The sequence below is a fragment of the Schistocerca americana genome, chromosome 6 (assembly GCF_021461395.2).
Source record: "Schistocerca americana isolate TAMUIC-IGC-003095 chromosome 6, iqSchAmer2.1, whole genome shotgun sequence".
NCBI lineage: Eukaryota > Metazoa > Arthropoda > Insecta > Orthoptera > Acrididae > Schistocerca > Schistocerca americana.
In genome coordinates, this window is record NC_060124.1 from 522,685,821 (window position 1) to 522,703,125 (window position 17,305).

A 17,305-nucleotide genomic window follows, 5' to 3' on the forward strand; every position below is an offset into this window, starting at 1 on the left:
ATCGAAATAAGTGTCCAAGGAATAGAAAAATAACTGGAATCACTCAACAGAGGAAAGTCCACTGGACCTGACGGGATACCCATTCGATTCTACGCAGAGTGCGCGAAAGAGCTTGCCCCCCTTATAAAAGCCGTGTACCGCAAGTCTCTAGACGAACGGAAGGTTCCAAATGATTAGAAAAAAGCACAGGTAGTCCCAGTCTTCAAGAAGGGTCGTCGAGCAGATGCACAGAACTATAGACCTATATCTCTGACGTCGATCTGTTGTAGAATTTTAGAACATGTTTTTTGCTCGAGAATCATGTCGTTTCTGGAAACCCAAAATCTACTCTGTAGGAATCAACATGGATTTCGGAAACAGCGATCGTGTGAGACCCAACTCGCTTTATTTCTTCATGAGACCCAGAAAATATTAGATACAGGCTCCCAGGTAGATGCTATTTTCCTTGACTTCCGGAAGGCGTTCGATACAGTTCCGCACTGTCGCCTGATACACAAAGTAAGAGCCTACGGAATATCAGACCAGCTGTGTGGCTGGATTGAAGAGTTTCTAGCAAACAGAACACAGCATGTTGTTCTCAATGGAGAGACGTCTACAGTCGTTAAGGTAACCTCTGGCGTGCCACAGTGGAGTGTTATGGGAACATTGCTTTTCACAATATATATAATTGACCTAGTAGATAGTGGCGGAAGTTCCATGCGGCTTTTCGCGGATGATGCTGTAGTATACAGAAAAGTTGCAGCATTAGGAAATTGTAGCGAAATGCAGGAAGATCTGCAGTGAATAGGCACTTGGTGCAAGGAGTGGCAACTGACCCTTAACATAGACAAATGTAATGTATTGCGAATACATAGAAAGAAGGATCCTTTATTATATGATTATATGATAGCGGAACAAACACTGGTAGCAGTTACTTCTGTAAAATATCTGGGAGTATGCGTGCGGAACGATTTGAAGTGGAATCATCATATAAAATTAATTGTTGGTACGGCGGGTACCAGGTTGAGATTCATTGGGAGAATCCTTAGAAAATGTAGTCCATCAACAAAGGAGGTGGCTTACAAAACGCTTGTTCGACCTATACTTGAGTATTGCTCATCAGTGTGGGATCCGTACCAGGTCGGTTTGACATAGGAGATAGAGAAGATCCAAAGAAGAGCGGCGCGTTTCGTCACAGGGTTATTTGGTAAGCGTGATAGCGTTACGGAGATGTTTAGCAAACTCAAGTGGCTGACTCTGCAAGAGAGGCGCTCTGCATCGCGGTGTAGCTTGCTCGCCAGGTTTCGAGAGGGTGCGTTTCTGGATGAGGTATCGAATATATTGCTTCCCCCTACTTATACCTCCCGAGGAGATCACGAATGTAAAATTACAGAGATTTGAGCGCGCACGGAGGCTTTCCGGCAGTCGTTCTTCCTGCGAACCATACGCGACTGGAACAGGAAAGGGAGGTAATGACAGTGGCACGTAAAGTGCCCTCCGCCACACAACGTTGGGTGGCCTGCAGAGTATAAATGTAGATGTAGATGTAAAATCATTTTTGCTTTAAATACACACTTCAATGGTCGCGAGCGTTAGTCACCTTTGAGACTGCACATAGTGAGTTGATCTTAGTCAAGGATGCCGCTAAAGACGACAACACTCTCATGGTTAACGCACGTACCCTCACTGCAAGTTTTACGTCAGTCTGGTGATTCGACCTGTTATGCTGCCATTCATGAACAACATTTCGGGTCTGTTCTCCGACAGGATAACGTTCGCCCACATACCGTTGTTGTATCTCAACATGCTCTACAGAGCAGTATCGGCATATCGTGCTCTACAGATGTCGACATGTTGCCTTGGCCCGTTCGATTTGCTGGTCTGTCTGAATTCGACGACATGTGGGACATCATCAGACGACAACCCATCATCCACAGCTAACATTAACCGTCCCTGTACTGAACGACCAAGGGCACCAAGCATGGAAGTCCATCCTACAAGCTGACATCCGGCACCTGTACATCACAATGCATGCACGTTTTCATGCTTACATTCTACACTGCGGCGTCTATACCGGTTATTAATGTACCAGTATTTCACACATGCAATAGCTTTTGTCGCGATTACATTAACCTGTGATCTTGTAATGTTAATCTCTTAAACATGTTACCTAAACAAATGTATTCCCGAAATTTCATTGCACTGCATTAATTATTTCTTGGTAATGCGATTTTTTCCCCTCAGTGAATGTATATATGTATGTTGCAAATATCCTCTTAAACCACTGGGTCGATTTCAACCAAACTTGGTACACATATCATCTACTGCCTGTATAGAATCACTGTGGGGTAAGAACCACCCGCCTGTGATAGGTGTGGGGGTAAAAAAGCAGTGTAGCCCATGACGCGAGAATAACGATACTTTAAACATCCAGTATTTGAGAATTTACCAAAACTTTTTGTCGCCGGTGCCCCACACAAACTGATGGAACGAAAAAGTTTGTCGCTTGCCACGTTTTCACTGTTCAGGCAGTAATACTGACACATGAAGCATGACGTTTTAATTTATTACTTCTTCATTACAAACTGTATTCGTGGCACATTCTACAGGCAATATTCACGTATACCACTGAATATGTCGGAAAAATTACATTATCGTACGACACTTAGTTTCTGGGATACTACGTCATAAACACTGATTGCGTGAAAAACTACCCCATCACGCAAGACCTATAAATTTATTTATTCATTGCTACTATATTTTCCATACTTCTCACAGACAATAACCATATTTACTGCTGAATGTACCTACAAAAATATATCATTTTACGACACATAGTCCAGGAGATATGACGTCAAATATTTAGGTGCATGAAGAAAATGCCATATTTGACTTTGCTACTAACTCTATTAGGAACATATTTCGCAGGCGGTGTCCACATATGCCATATCGCTGATTGTACTCACAGAACTATATTGTTGTACAACACGTAGTTCAGAAGATATGTCATAAACACCGAGATGCGTGAGAAATTGCTTCATCATGCATGACGTTTCAATTTATTACTTCTTTACTACTAAATATACTGACAACACATTTCGCAGACAGTAGGCACATATACTACTGGATGAACCTGCAAAGCTATATCATCGCACAGAAACCATATATCACGAGGTACGACGTCATAAATATTAATCCGGGTGGAAAAGAAAATGCAGGATAAAATTCGCTACACACACACAGGTGAATTATGTGTACAAATAAACGTGACTGTGTTAAATATGTGTGAAATATGTCTGACAAGTGAGTATGTGAGCAAGTCTGCGGGTGAAATGCTCATCCCAAACCACTGGAACGATTTCAGTCAAATTCGGTACACGTATTAGTTACTTTCTGCAGGTGTAAGAACCAACAGGTTACGGTTGGGGGGGGGGGGGGGGTACTGTGAAGAGAGGACAAGGAGATGGACAGACAGCAGTGGAAAATGGACAGAGAGAGGGGAGAGTAGGAGATGTAAAGAGAAGGAAAGAAGAAGAGATGGACAGAGGTAGGGGAGAAACAGACAGGCAGAGATGGTAGAGGGGGAAATAGACAGAGGAGGGAAGGAAATGGACCATGAAAGGAGGAGGAGAGATAAGGGAGAGAGGTGAGATAAGGACATGAAAAGAAAATGGGAGGAGATAAGCATGGAGAGGTAGAAGAAGAGACGGACAGAGAGATCTGGAGGAGGGGGGTGAGATGGAATAAGAGGGAGGAGAGGTGTTGAACATAGGAGGTAGAAGGAGATGGAAAGAGGTTAAGGAGAAGATTGACAGAGAGAAGGGAAGGTGGGTATGAACAGAAAGAGGCAGAAGTTGTAAACAGACAAATGGGCGGACTGGAATAAATACATACTTGGGTAATACCAGATACTTATCCAGTAAACATGTAAAATAGTGTAGACGATGCCTGTTTTTCATTGTTGACAGACTGCATTCTTCATCGTCATATGGTCCTAGCATCTGGCTAGATGATATGAGATGCGACAGGAACACGAGCACCACTATTGTACACAGCCGGTAATTTCGACTGCAGGGGTTCAGCTTCTGACGTGTTATTTGTGCCACATTTTATAGGTCTCAATGGCATTGTCTTTTAACGCTGCGCTGAGTGTCGCCTTTATATCCTGAGCTGCGTCTATTTATAATGCGGTCATCTTTTGTTCTGGCTATTATGTTCTCCAGATCACCCACCCACTGAAAATATTTGGTCATAGATTGCCGACACATTGTTTCACTATCATACGCCAGCCACTACGACTGAAGAATTCTCGCCTATGGTTGAAGTAACGTGGAATGACGGGCCCGAATCTGTCATTCACACTACAGTTCGACTCGATCACCAGCTGAGTAGGGCCAGTGTTATCATAAAAGGCGATATCTCTCTGTCCAAAATTGCGACCCTGCATACCTCTGCGAGACCTACAAATTAAAGCATGTCTTTTTCCTGTTACACTATCTACGCACAAGAATTATAATGTCTTTTTTCTATGGTATTTGAGTTTGTAGAAATTTGTAGAGTTTGTAGAATATATATTTTCAGGCGAAATCCAGCTCTCGCTCTTCTAACTTGATATCTTGAAAATCACTGATGAAGCTGTTACGAACAGAAGAAACTACAATCGTCCGTTCATAATTGTGGATTCTTTTATTTCTCTGGGAGATGGCTCATTAAAACTGCAACATATGAAATATTAGTTCACCTTATTACATGAATGAAAAAAAAGATTTACTTAACCTGACACAGTCCCTTGCCACAGGAATGCTTGATATGTTACAACTGTCAATGACTGTTAAAGCATCACTTAATGCCCTAAATGACAAGCTCTTTACTTGAAATACAATGTTCAACATGTATAAAGGTCCATTTCCATCTGAGATTTGAATAACTCTTTAGTCCTTCTCGACGATGCTGACTGCTTTAGCTGAGATCTCTAACAGGGGCAGACGGCCTCCATCCTCGGCTCTACATTGATCTCCATATGAATGTGTTGCTGTTCTGAGAGAGATAGAGTGTCTTCTTCAGCCTGCCCCATTCGTCGTTGCGGACTGCTAACGTCTATGGCATCAACGCGCATTGCCAATTGTGATCTTTCGAAGGTACCACAGACGGAAATCGAGTCTTAGAGTATTCTATGACTTCTGAAAAGCATTTGATTGATTAGCCTAACAAAAGGACGACCACATGATGTATCTAAAGAAATTTGAGACTGAACTTGCGTTTTCTTGAAAGAGAGGATGCAATTTACCTTGAAGATTCTTCACATGTTGTAGAGGCACCTTGAAGCTGCCCCAGGCTAGTATTTTGGCACCCTCGCTGTTCATATTATATGTTAATGACTTGGAGGACAAGGTTAGTAGCTGAAGAAAGTATAGTTTTCTGGAGTGAGGTGCTGTCTGAAAATACAGCTTAAATATCCAGTCATATCTTGATGAGGTTCCATTGGCAACCTCCTTGAAGCGTTATGAAACCGTAAAATCGCACGGTTCACAAAACGCGAAAAAACGTATTATCCCGTAACAACTTGTCAAGTTGGAATTCGATTCAGTTAACTCATGCAAATAACCGTATGAGAGAGGCTGTGGTGATATGAAGTGGAATGATCACTTACGCACAGTCACAGGTAAAGCAGAGGCATACTTCGGACCATAGTTAGGATACTGGGAAAATGCAATCAGTCTCAAACGGAGACTTAATACAAGGCACCCATCCTAGAACATAGCTCAAGTGTGTGTGACTCGTAAATAGAACTAATGGGGGGAAACTTGAACTACGCAGGAAAGGGCGGCAGGAATGGTCACAGGCTCCGCGGTACTTGATTCTGTGGTAGTTGATAACATAGTTTAAAGCAACATACTATCTGTGATGTACAATAACGATGATGATCGTCTATACGGGATTCATTTATAAATCACGTATCATTCATCAGGCCAACAACAATGTGATTAGAATACCCTGAATCATTCGCGCTTACCTGCTGGTAGTTTGCTAACGGAGATGAATTTCTAAATTTTCGACAAAGCTTGTTTTTAGGTAATACCCACAGCAAAAACAATATTTAGAGCATCACTTCTAGATATTATTGGGCACAAGTTGTAAGAGTCATCAGAATTCTCTTTAACCTTAGGCTTAGAGCTTTCTCGTCAGTGCGAGTTCAAAATGTAGATGATAATGGTTCGGAATTTTTGTGGCCTGAAGGAAGATCTTGAATAAGAACTGACTTGTTTCCACACAACGGAAGAAAGGCGATATGCAAGAAAAATGTAACATATTCCTGGATTTCTCCAGATTTCGATGAGTTTCTCACAAGATTCTTTTCAGAAAACTGATATTTCCACACACGGTCCAAATTTTTCAGTCGATTCTTGAAGACAAACATTTCGTAGAGATAATAATGAATCACCCACAGCAATCATGGAATTATAATGTGTTAATATGTGAGTGCAGACATGGATTGCGCAGTCGCCTTTGTGTTTAGAATCTTTTATTAAAAGTATCCTTTTAGCGCACAGTTCTATTTCAGAATTAAACTGACCTGCATTTCAAGCTAAGGTGCACTAAAACAAGCATTTTCATTTCTTATATTGGTAGCAAAAACTTCAATACTTTGGTCTGAATCACTTCTTTCTTTGAGGTACAATTTTATGTCATTTCCTGAATCCAAGATTCTAACTTGTGCGTGTCTATCGGTAGAAATATCAAATGGTTCAAATGGCTCTGAGCACTATGGGACTCAACTGCTGAGGTCATAAGTCCCCTAGAACTTAGAACTACTTAAACCTAACCAACCTAAGGACAACACACACATCCATGCCCGAGGCAGGATTCGAACCTGCGACCGTAGCGGTCGCGCGTTTCCAGACTGTAACGCCAGAACCGCTCGGCCACCAGCGGCCGACTTAGAAATATCTAAAGCCAAACCGTAGAAGATATGATGGCTGCCATTAAATGATTTTGATTGTGTTCATAAAAGGAGCTCCATTTGACGTACCTCCGTATACAACGGATACAGTGAAATTTCTCCTTAATAGTAAGGAGAAGCGCGCTATTCTTATCGTCTTCGTCCCTAAAATACACTACAAGTTTCCCTATTCCGATTTTTCTGACTTCTGTTACAAAGGCAACTGATTATCAAATGTGGCAGTATTACCCGTAGAGTTGTCGTAAGTACAACTTTCATAATTTTCTCTATTGTCAGTAGTTTCGTTGTCTGCAATATCGAGTGTTTCCGTCGTGTCTAGCCATTTGTCTCCAATATTTAAATGCCTTAAAGTTCACTCAAAAATTCGCACATCAAATACACTGTAAAAAAAAGTACGACGCACCACGAAGGATTTATCCGAATGGGACGGAAAGCGGTACGTGTGATTTACCTGTGCAAACAAAGAAAAGATTACAATTTCAGAAAAGTTGGATAATATATCGAAGAGAGCGAGCTTCACAAAATGAGTAAGTCAATAGCGCATTAGTCCATCTCTGGCCCTTATGCAAGCCGTTATTCGGCTTGGCATAGATTTGTATAGTTGTTGGATGTCTTCCTGAAGGATATCGTGCCAGATTCTGTCCTATTGGCGCGTTAGATCGGCAAAAACTCGGCCTGGTTGGAGGACGCTGCCTATAATGCTCCGAATGTTCTCAACTGAGTCGACATCCAGCGACCGTGCTGGCCAGGACAGGGTTCGAAAAACACGAAGACGAGCGTTATAAACCCTCACCGTGTGTAGGCGAGCACTACCTTTGAGAAATGTATTTCCAGGATGGGTTTCCATGAAAGGCAGCAAAAAAGGCGCGTAGAATACTGTCGACGTAATGGTGTGCTGTAAAAGTGCAGCGGATGACAACAGCTCGAAGCAGGATTATTCAGCGACGAGCATTGTGAGTAGGGGGCTCAAACCAGATCGGGATTTTGACGATCTAACACGCAAATTAGACATAATCCGACACGATTTCCTTCAGTGGACATTCATTAACTGTGTCAATTCATGCCAAGCCGAATAAGGATTATTTCTTCGTGGTGCGCCATTTTTTTTGTCTTAGAGTTAATCTTCACAAGTATTTCCTGTTAATTGTTTCAGTTGACATCTGTTGTAGATCTCCATGGGAATTAACAAATTAACAATGCAGTCACAGGTACTTCCGTCACTTGGACCGCAAAAATGGATGTACTGAATATTTTTCGTAGCTCGAATTGTGATGAGAACGATGTGTTTCCCAAGCTCTGCCTGTAACTTCAGGAAGAAGGTAACCAAAACAAAGTATTTAACAAAGCACTGAAACGATATACCGGTTCAGTGAGCCCTACATCGTTAATGAGGCAGTCGCATTTATCTTATCACACGTACTGCCCTCGTCGTAACGTCAACTAGCGAATTTCAGGAGTATTTATTAGTTGCAAACGTCGAGACAGGAAATATACGTTCTCGTGTTTCCCTTTTAGTTTTTCCAGTATCGGCAGCTAACATGTGGCATGCGAATTTTGAGTGATTTTAAGTACAAATGATGAAGACATTACTGCAGTAGCAATAAGTCTGCATATTCCCCTATAAACCGTATTTTGTCCCTCTATAACGTATTAATTCAGTTTCGTGTCGAAGTCGACTACAAATAACCTGTTGCTTACTAAACAAACTACCATTCCACATCGAGGGGGAGCTGAATGTTTGGTCTTATTGTCAAATAAAAATTCAAGTTATTAAGTGAAGTGAGCAATATGATAAAAAGGGACGTGGAAGGCAAAATACCCTCAGGAACTATGTTTAACTTTTCTACTTCCATTTAGAATTTGGTACTTTTTAAAGTAGTGTAACTTGTTTCAGTGTTCCTTGCAATTATTGAGACGTTGAATGGTTCAGAGCGGATGAAGCTAGAAAATCTAAGGTCCTTCACGGCAGAAAAATTTCTTGCAGAATTTACCGTTTCATTACTTTCTGTGTCTCAGGAACTACAGAGAGACACAAATATTGTAAGGCTACATACATTTTATGCAAGATGCAGATGAGGATGACAACTTGATAAGACCGAAATATACGGCAGTAGTATAAAAAAAACCAATATAAACAGTCTTTGCACGTTACCTGTGAATCGACTGCCACGGTTTCAGATTCCGCACCTGAAACAAAATGATTGAAATTGACATATTTTCTTCCACAGTCGTGAGTTTACATGTTCACGTGTATGAATGTACATGAGTACATTTGGTAAGAAAAACAGTAATTGTGTGTAGCAAAATAAGTATTTGTCAACATTACTAACTTATTTTAGTCTGTGAGATCCCTTTTTGTTTAATTCCCTCATACACAAAGCTGGTAATATTCTTAATAGCAAAATAACCTCTTCAACAGACGAATTTTTCCTCGCTACACACCGATTTCTTGAAGTTAGAAAACAGATAAATATCTCATGAAAACAAACATAAGGAATAGTTAGGACAGGAAATTATTTCCCGTTTCCAATCGCTACTTCTGATCGTCGAGAAAGCGCCTCGTCTTGATGCAGGAGGACCCTCGCTAAATGCTGAAGTTTTGCTTTCATTCACTATATTATAGATTCAGTGCCGCAATAACAGCTAGTCAACTTCCTCGCCATACCCTGTGCAGCCCGAAAAACTATTTGTATGACATTTATGGCCGACGGAAGATATGTTCCTCTTTCGCTTATCTTTTCGTTTTCACTAGTTTTGTCCCCAGAGTGTAACGGAACTTCAAAATTTCGCCTGAAATCGTATAAGGGTGCATTCAGTCTTTCAAGATCTTTTATAAAAGCAACTCCTCCCCAAAACACTTTCACTCATAAATCAACAAGATCAACAAATATTACCGGACTCGGCTTCACAGATGGAGATTTACGTTCAAGATTATATCTAGCCCATCATCCCATCAATGGTACGCATTTTAATGGAATAGTTTCCGTTATTGTCAAAAGCGGTGTATCGACATTTTCTACAGACGGTACCTCATCTACATGGTACCAACCTTATCTACAGCCTGGCTGACAATGCTACAATATAAGTACACCAGAGATACCATAATCCTCCAATCAGCTTAACACAGTCGAAGTCTTTCAAATACACTGGTTGCGCTGGTTTCTATAAAGGGTGTTACAAAAAGGCACGGCCAAACTTTCAGGAAACACTCCTCACACACAAATAAAGAAAAGATGTTATGTGGGCATGTGTCCGGAAACGCTTAATTTCCATGTTAGAGCTCATTTTAGTTTCGTCAGTATGTACTGTACTTCCTCGATTCACCGCCAGTTGGCCCAATTGAAGGAAGGTAATGTTGACTTCGGTGCTTGTGTTGACATGAGACTCATTGCTCTACAGTACTAGCATCAAGCACATCAGTTCGTAGCATCAACAGGTTAGTGTTCATCACGAACGTGGTTTTGCAGTCAGTGCAATGTTTACAAATGCGGAGTTGGCATATGCCCATTTGATGTATGGGTTAGCACGGGGCAAAAGCCGTGGCGCGGTACGTTTGTATCGAGACAGATTCCTAGAACGAAGTGTCCCGACAGGAAGACGTTCGAAGCAATTGATCGGCGTCTTAGGGAGCACGGAACATTCCAGCCTATGACTCGCGACTGGGGAAGACCTAGAACGACGAGGACACCTGCAATGGACGAGGCAGTTCTTCGTGCAGTTGACGATAACCCTAATGTCAGCGTCAGAGGAGTTGCTGCTGTACAAGGTAACGTTGACCACGTCACTGTATGGAGAGTGCTACGGGAGAACCAGTTGTTTCCGTACCATGTACAGCGTGTGCAGGCACTATCAGCAGCTGATTGGCCTCCATGGGTACACTTCTGCGAATGGTTCATCCAACAATGTGTCAATCCTCATTTCAGTGCAAATGTTCTCTTTACGGATGAGGTTTCATTCCAACGTGATCAAATTGTACATTTTCACAATCAACATGTGTGGGCTGACGAGAATCCGCATGCAATTGTGCAATCACGTCATCAACACAGATTTTCTGTGAACGTTTGGGCAGGCATTGTTGGTGATGCCTTGATTGGGCCCCATGTTCTTCCACCTACGCTCAGTGGAGCACGTTACCATGATTTCATACGGGATACTCTACCTGTGCTGCTAGAACATGTGCCTTTACAAGTACGACACAACATGTGGCTCATGCACGATGGAGCTCCCGCACATTTCAGTCGAAGTGTTCGTACGCTTCTCAAAAACAGATTCGGTGACCGATGGATTTACCAATCCATGGATTTACCAATTCCATGGCCTCCACGCTCTCCTGACCTCAACCGTCTTGACTTTCATTTATGGGGGCATTTGAAAGCTCTTGTGTACGCAACCCCGGTATCAAATGCAGAGACTCTTTGTGGCCGTTTTGTGGACGGCTGTGACACAATACGCCATTCTCCAGGGCTGCATCAGCGCATCAGGGATTCCATGCGACGGAGGGTGGATGCATGTATCCTCGCTAACGGAGGACATTTTGAACATTTCCTGTAACAAAGTGTTTGAAGTCACGCTGGTACGTTCTGTTGCTGTGTGTTTCCATTCCATGATTAATGTGATTTGAAGAGACGTAGTAAAATGGGCTCTAACACGGAAAGTAAGCGTTTCTGGACACATGTCCACATAACATGTTTTCTTTATTTGTGTGTGAGGAATGTTTCCTGAAAGTTTGGCCGTACCTTTTTGTAACACCCTGTATATGACAGTGAAATCTCAAACACAGCATATATTTACAATTTTTGTCATGTAAGCTAAGTGTTGTAGCGTTCAACGGTGGAAAGGAATCGAACATCTGTCTGACAAACTTGTTGTATAATTATTTTCGTTATTTATTAAAGAAAACAAAGAAATCAATATGAAGTTGTGTCTACTCTTAGACATCAATAAAAAGGAAGAAATGCTTAATATTAGAACCTCTACGTCTGAAGAGAAATTAACCATTTCCTTCACAGTGGGAATTCGAGGCGACAGCAGTGTGACGGAGACGGCCGAGCAACGAGATTTCACCACTTTCAAATTGCGATGAAGTGCCAGACCGCCAGGATTCGGAAGCCGACGATCCTATCTAGAAAGACGCGGGCAGCGAAGTGTAAACCAGAGGAAGAGGCATCGTTTGCCGAAATGCACCTGGGGGGTAGGAGAGGGCTAGTGCAGAGACGTCGGCAAAAGCTTCCGCCGGAGCGCGCGCCGTAACCGCATTACCACAGGCAGGCGCCTCCTTCCCGCCAGAGGCGCTGCCGTCGCCCGGCGCTCTTCGCACCTGTCGGGATTCCCCTCCGTCTGGGGAAAAGAGATTTGCCTGTGGCGTCACAGGGCCGCCACCCACAGCAGCACTGCCAACTGCCCGTGCTCTTACGTGTGTGTGTGTGTGTGTGTGTGTGTGTGTGTAATTTAGAAATCATCGTTAACCAACTTTTACACTGTGCATTAATGCAGTAATGAGATCTTCTCGCAACGTCTTGCTCGACATCTTTTGTGGACCCGTCGTCTGGGGCATAACTATTGAAACACTTTGATCAGAATGGACAGAGTTGTCGCATATGCAGATGACCTACTAGTAGTAGTCTCTGCAAACAACAACAGAGCCCAGCTAGATGAGAAAATCAGTGGGACACCAAACACAACCACACAATTGCGCACGGCAGACTAGCTAAGACAGCCGACACCAAAGCAACATACACATTTCCGAAACGCGGACTGATCCTTCCGTAAAAATCTGGGACACATATTTAACAAAAACAATCTGAGACGCCCTGCTAAATCCGCAGGACAGGACGGGTAGTTTAAAAATTGTGGAAAGGAGCCAAAATAAGTGGCTGTCAGTTACACTCGAACATACAACTTTATTTATTTGACCAAACATAACAAGAGCCAAGAAAATTAAAAAAAAACACAGCATTAATTTTTAGAACTTAATTACCGGCTGAATGCGCCATACAATCTCATGCCTTAAGGGCAAGACGGCTTTAATCTAAAATCGGCTGAAAGCCAATAACTTACGGCTCAAACCAAAACCAGAATTTTAAAAGGCAGAAGGCCTTACCTTAAACCAGTTCTTTCAGTTAGGCTGAAGGACCAAACAATCTCATACCTTAAGGGCAAAACTACTTTAATTTAAAAATCGGCTGAAGGCCCATCACTTAAGACTGAAACCAAAATTAAATTTTTTTAAAGGCAAAAGACCTTATCTTTAAAAGAGTTGTTTAATTAGGCTGAGGGCTCAGACATTCTCGCACCTTGAGAGCAAAACAACTTGAATTTAAAAATCGGCTGAAGGCCCATCACTTAATACTCAAACCAAAATAAATTTTTAAAAAGCCAAAGGCCTTACCTTAAATAGTTCTAAAAATGGCTCTGAGCACTATGGGACTTAACATCTTAGGTCATCAGTCCCCTAGAACTTAGAACTACTTAAACCTACCTAACCTAAGGACAGCACACAACACCCAGCCATCACGAGGCAGAGAAAATCCCTGACCCCGCCGGGAATCGAACCCGGGAACCCGGGCGTGGGAAGCGAAAACGCTACCGCACGACCACGAGATGCGGGCAAATAGTTCTATAATTAGGCTGAAGGCCCAAACAATTTCACACCTTAAGAGCAAAACAACTTTAATTTTAAAATCGGCTGGAAACCACACAAATACATACAACAAGAACAAATAAGAAAAGGTAGTACACCCAACGGCGCTCAGAAGTTTCCGAGGGTCGGCCTGGAATTCAAACACAAACGTTCGCTTAGGTGAGACAGGCGGTAGGCCCAATCATTCTCGATACGACGACAACCCAACCGACAGACAGTCAAAGGACCGACAAGATAACTTCCGCTGCACCCGACCACCGCACAACACGCGGCTCAATGGAACCACGTAGAAAGTATTGGAGCCCTCAACCATACATTGAGCTGTCAAACTACACACCGCGCTGGACAGCGACAACATGATGAGGAAAAACACGCTGCCTCAACTTACGTCAACGGCCATGGCAGGTAACCGGAACGTTTACAGCCACAAGGCAGAAGATTCCGCTGGTGCACTTCAGTTCGCCAGCCGCGGTGGCCGTGCGGTTCTAGGCACTTCAGTCCGGAACCGCGTGACTGCTACGGTCGCAGGTTCGAATCCTGCCTCGGGCATGGATGTGTGTGATGTCCTTAGGTTAGTTAGGTTTAAGTGGTTCTAATTTCTGGGGGACTGATGACCTCAGATGTTGAGTCCCATAGTGCTCAGAGACATTTGAACCATTTTGCACTTCAGTTCACAATAACCAAGTACAGCTAAACTCCACCGGAGAGTCGCTAAAATTAGCCAAATGGAAACACCCGTTGTTCATCGCGGGAATGTCCCAACAGCCGACAACGAAATGCAAACGACACAATGTGAACAGTCGTAACTTGCTGGTAGGTTAAGTCAAAACTCAACTTTCGTGTCCAGGATCGGTGAGCCACGGACCTTGTATCAATGGGAACTGCACCACATACATCGACCGCGTGTGGACGCCGTCAGCGACCCCGGCTAAACCACGCGCCGCGGAGATAGGCTCGCTGCTCCACGCCAACGGACTAACTGGTCGACCACAGCACAGCCATAAACTATAAGCGCCAGGCCAAAGATAGTCAAGGTGCGAATATCGATACACACCGCTGCTGCCACTCGCGGAGAGAGAGGATAACAGCATTATCGCGATAACCGTGGGAGACTAAACACAGAATACGAACCAAGGTTTAATTCAATGCATAACATTGGCCACGGCTTACAATCGTTATACGCTATATGGGAAAACATATCGACGAAATATTTTATTTTCATTAACAAGTTAAATGAGATACAGGCAAAGCAGAAAAAAATACTACACAAACTGGCAGAGTTGAACTTAGGTGGCTACAGACTACCTTCGCCAGTTACACGAATATACCACTATGTACTCTCCGAATCAGTACTTTTCTTTGCAACCAGAATATGGAACACCGATTAACTCTCGTCACAACCAGAAAATCGTGTTAGGCGAGGGTGTCCACCTTAAACTGTCCGGGGTTCTTGGCACCATATCAGTGATAACACTGCGTGTTGTGTTCGCAATATAACCGATTGCTGTTGCTATTACTCATCGAGCTGCAGGGTACTGGTTAGACACGGGTGGTCCTGATCAGGTAAAACTCATAACCGTTATATACATTAATAACAAGCACGAAGTTAAACTTTTGCGACTGGAGGCCTAGCAAGGTGACTGGGACATCAGCGATGAGGGACGAACAGCCTATATATTTTTCGCTGGCATCTCGCCATCTAGCCATTAACTGGACACGGACCTTATACCACGCTCTTAAATCTCCTAAGTGAAATAGTGTACATAGGAAATTACAGGAACTCCAGAGACACGCACTGTAAGCTCTGAATGCCAAATATACGAAGCCATATGGAACGTTGCTCAATACTCTGAAGAAAGTAGCAGACGAAATTTCTGAAACAACTTACAACAGAGAATATGTAAGTAATACATTATACAGAGAACAACTCGTGACAGCAAAACTAGAGAATCAATAGTGTGGAAGAAAAAGAAGGCAAAATAATATTAACTGACTATAATTCCATACACTTCGGCAACAGGTATATTGCATATTGATACTTGTGGCTCAGTGATAATCGGAAGGTCACTACAAAACTGTACTGTTAGCGACCACTTTTCCCAGACTGTTTTGTACCTGATGTTCAAAAAAATGGTTCAAATGGCTCTGAGCACTATGCGACTTAACTTCTGAGGTCATCAGTCGCCTATAACTTAGAACTAATTACACCTAACTAACCTAAGGACATCACACACATCCATGCCCGAGGCAGGATTCGAACCTGCGACCGTAGCGGTCGCTCGGCCCCATACTGTAGCGCCTAGAACCGCACGGCCACTTCGGCCGGCTAACCTGATGTAAAATATAAATAAAATAGTCAAATCAATTGGGAATATTTTAATCTCTGCCAATGACCGCCAGTATTTACCTACGTGGATTATAATTTATTAAACTGAACTACAAGCTTGCGGTTGGCTGTACATGAGGGGATTTGCTGTGCGCCATGAAAGCCGTTAGAGAAACATCCCCAGCAGATTTTGTGGAAAGCACACTCTGACACGTCCGAAGAACCACGGCAGGTGGTCGGATTGGACGTGTTTTGAGGAAATCACCCTTGGTGCCCGACACTCTAAACTCACAATACAGACGGTATTTTCAGGCTGTGCTGGGACAAGGGAAACCGCTGTGACGAGGTGTAAGTGGTCAGGGCACGCGTGCCGTTTTGGCAGAATCCCGGAAGAGAGCTCGTACGGTCTGGCGAATGGCAGATAGTCAGAACTCGACGAAATACACAGGCCATTAAGACAACATATTAGAAACTGAAATGGGAACAGAAACGTTTAAGGCTTCTCTGAAGACTGTGAGACATCGACACTATGCACACATCGCACAAGTCAGAAATGTTTAACAAAATTTTGAACAGTTATCATCGGTTGACATAAACAATTTAGAAGTGGGTGTACAAAATGTAGCAGTGCTTACAGAGGTCTGCCTATACTGGTGAGCATTCGAACGTAGACAGAAGGAATACGACAGTTGTGGATCACCGGATGGAACGCATTTTGTAACAGAGGGAGAGAGACCAGCATATTTTAAGACAACTTCTTATTGACTGGCACTCGCCATATTTATCATTCGGCCAATCAAAATTACATGATACCAGAAAAATACAGACGACAGAGTCTTCCTTGGCGAAAGCGTACTGCAGGATATACAGACAGACAGATTCTCGGCAGTCGACAGTTTGGAGAGAAGAGGCTCTCATCTGGCTGAGACGAACACAAGTTGTTGGTACAGAGCCAATGAATCACTTTGCAGCTTCAGCCGGCACTTGGCCAACGGCCTCCCCACCTTGTTAACACCGGTTCCCGTGAGATCACCGAAGTTAAGCGCTGTTGGGGTTCGCTAACACTTGGACGGGTGACCGTCCGGGTCTGATGCCCACTGTTGGCAAGGGGGGGGGGGGGGGGGGGCACTCAGCCCCTGTGAGGTCAATTGAGGGGATATTTGATTTGAGAAATAGCGACTCCGGTCACGAAAACTAAATACGGTGGGGAGAGCGGCGAGCTGCCACATGCCCCTCCATATCCGCATTCAGTGATGCCTATCGTCTGAGGATGACACTGCAGTAGGTCGGTATCTTGGGGCCTTTCGAGGCCTGTTTGGACAGAGTCAGCCGCCACTTGCTGATTATGAATACGGTGAGATCCAGCCACAACAGTGTGGTGAACTGTAGTGAAAGTAAT

General features: G+C 43.4%; 1 long non-coding RNA gene across 1 annotated transcript in view; it reads right to left on the bottom strand.

Annotated features, from left to right (window-relative positions):
• The window catches only part of LOC124619873, a 1,840,881-nt gene that overhangs the window by 1,188,586 nt on the left and 634,990 nt on the right, over positions 1-17,305 (bottom strand). Inside the window, exon 3 of the long non-coding RNA XR_006980155.1 lies at positions 9,093-9,127. This is a non-coding gene — a long non-coding RNA (uncharacterized LOC124619873). The remainder of the gene's footprint in view (positions 1-9,092; positions 9,128-17,305) is intronic.